The 2,935-nt window shown below is 50.9% G+C and overlaps 1 pseudogene; it reads right to left on the bottom strand.

Moving 5' to 3' along the window:
• LOC144228053 (large ribosomal subunit protein eL20 pseudogene) lies at positions 1–602 on the bottom strand (annotated as a pseudogene).
• Positions 603–2,935: the final 2,333 nt, after the last annotated feature.

The raw sequence follows: 2,935 nt of genomic DNA, 5'->3' as shown, positions 1-2,935 counted from the left end.
TTATGTGTTGTTGTTGTTGCGGTTTTCCCCAAGGAGTTTATTTGGGCAGACCTGGGGCCAGGGAGTCTCTGTATCTAAAAGGTGTTGGAGCCTCTCGGTGATGAAACGCTGCCGCTTGTGAGCCGGGCCGTGGTGGTGCGGTGGGAACTTGATCTTGGAGTCGTGGAACCGCTTGACTGCTGGTCAGGGGCACATGCTGGCTGCAATCTTCTCCACCTTCATGATCTGGATCGAGTGGGCCCAAGCGCAGTGCGGGGCACCCATGAGACGCTATCACCGGGTGGTGGCATCCTCAGTTGTCAGGCCCCGGTACTCCGCGTACATGCTGTGGCTGTGGCTGTGGCTGTGGGAGTCACAGCGCAGCCAGATGCCCAAGTCCTTCACCCGCACGGGGGACTTCTCAAACACCTGTCCACAGTAGACAATTCCCCCTGAAGGCTTCTTTATCTTCAGCTGAGACACAAAGTCCCAGAAGTGGGACTTAGCCACAACATGATTAGGGGCAAAGATTCCAAAGTGGCACAGGAGCGGCGTGCAGCACTTGGGGGTGCGCAGGGAGCGACCCACCACCTTGTAGTCCGAAGTGTGCCCGAGGCCGTCATGGCACACCCTCCGTCCTCAACGTCACCCAAGAGAGGACCGCTCCACCAGACTTCTGAGGACCGGGGGGTGAGAGCTAGCCTCCCAAAAGTCCCTTGGAGGCCTGTGGTTTCTGTGAGCTGCTGGGGATGAGTACTGTACAATATTCTTTTTTTTTTTTAATGTTTTATTTATTTCTAGCAGAGAGAGAGAGACACACACACAGCGTGAACAGGGGAGGGTCAGAGAGAGAGGGAGACACAGACTCCGAAACAGGCTCCAGGCTCCGAGCCGGCAGTCAGCACAGAGCCCGACGCGGGGCTCGAACCCACGAACCGCGAGATCATGACCCAAGCGAAAGTCGGACGCTCAACCGACTAAGCCACCCGGGCGCCCCAGTACTGTACAATATTCTTAACTGTACCCTACCCTCAGCCCCTCAATAAAGTATTTATTCAACTGGAAAACCCAGTTGCCTCAATTAACCCAACAGCTGGAAGCTTCAAACTCTTGTCTTTCTCCACTGAATCCACGAGGGGGCGGCAATCCTCCAAAAACAGGCCTATTCTGAGCAAGCAGCCCTTTTCCAGCTAAAAAACACCTGAAGTTCATTAAAAATCAAATAACTCCAATTTATTACTTATTTTACTCCTAGTATCAACATTGCTAGTAGTTCAGTGCTTAAGAACTCTTATAACCAAAACATTCAATTAAACAAAAACCAACAACTACACATGAGACAAATGAAATTTGAATTACTACAGATTAGGCTCTGGATTGACACAGAAGCCTCATTTTTTTGTTTGTTTTGTTCTCTTTCTAGAATTGCCTATAGAAGACCTTCCTTGTCCTTCAGCCTAACGTCACATGCCGGTCTTTTCTGTGAGCCAAGCAAAGAGCCATTCATCCATCCGTTCATCATTCACATCAGGCAAACACCTACTGAGCAATTGCTGTGCGCCAGGCACTGTGCTGGGCACCGTGAGGGCCACAAAAAAGTACATGAATCCAGTTGGCTTTAGTCCAGGTCTCTATCTGAGTGAGAGCCATTTTCACTCCAACACTGAAAATTGCAAAAGAATCATTTGTTTTAGGACTGCAAGAAACTTCGAGCAACTTGCTGGACTCCCTTGCTCTCTGACCCTATCTGTAAAGCAGTGTCCACTGGAAGAACCCCCACTTACTTCATCCTCAGAGTTTTCAGCGAAGCCAAACAAAGCCTTGTCCTAAATGTCTCACCAGGAGGAATTACTTTCCAGGGAACAGAGGGCAGCTTCCCAGGCAGGGACAGGTGGCTTGACGGAAGTTAATTCAGCCAAAACCTGTTTGGCCTGCACAGTGTTTTCGCTGTTCTTGGGGGGTTTTTTTTGTTTGTTTTGTTAACTTATGCAAACCTTTAAAACTCAGAAGAATGTGGAGTCCTAGTCCAAGATGGCAATGTAAAAAGACCTGAATTCACCTCCTCTACAGGCATAACAGATCTACCCTCATTTGCAGAACAGTTCCTCCTGGAGAAAGATGGAGGGTTGTCTGCACAGCTTCTGGACAACAAATGATACAAAGAGCCCACAGACAAAGGCAAGACATGGAAACAAACAACAAGGGGAACTCCCATCCCCAGTGCTGCCAACTGCATGGCAGAGGGGTGGTACCCAGAGTCTGGGAAATCCTCTACCCTAGAACACAGGGAAAAAAGCCTAAGCTTAAAGAGCAACTAGAGGGGCGCCTGGGTGGCTTAGTCAGTTAAGCATCCGACTTTCGCTTAGGTCATGATCTCGCGGTTCGTGGGTTCGAGCCCCACGTCGGGCTCTGTGCTGACTGCCAGCTCAGAGCCTGGAGCCTGTTTCAGATTCTGTGTCTCCCTCTCTCTCTGACCCTCCCCTGCTCAGGCTGTCTCTCTCTCTCCTAGAAATAAAGAAAANAAAAGAAAAAAAAAAAAAAAAAAAAAAAAAAAAAAAAGCCCTAAAATCCTGCAAGACAGTGGGAGAGTTAGGAACACTCTCAAGGGTAGAAGGACTGGTGAGCACCACAGTTTACATTCCCCTCCACCTTGACAGTGCGGACAGGAGCAGAGCCCGGCACCACAGCTGTCCTGCTGCCTCAGGGAGCCCCAGGGCCCCAGCCCACACCAGTCACAGCCGTACCACCAAGGCGGCCCCACATTGGTGCACACCCGGACAGTCCTGGTCGACGCTCTCTACAGCTAACAGCCATTTCACCCAGGAGACACAGGCACAAAGCAGCCTGCAACCCCCCCAGACCCACATCACTTTGGCTCCAGACAACTTGCCAGGGCACCCCCAGTGCAGAGCAACCTGTGGGTACACCGATGTTGGTTCCAGCCACTCTGGCAGGA

Source organism: Crocuta crocuta, unplaced genomic scaffold (assembly GCF_008692635.1).
Source record: "Crocuta crocuta isolate KB4526 unplaced genomic scaffold, BGI_CrCroc_1.0 scaffold162, whole genome shotgun sequence".
Classification (NCBI taxonomy): Eukaryota; Metazoa; Chordata; class Mammalia; order Carnivora; family Hyaenidae; genus Crocuta; species Crocuta crocuta.
Note: the sequence above shows the minus strand (reverse complement) of the source record. Positions and strands in the feature narration are given on the sequence as shown.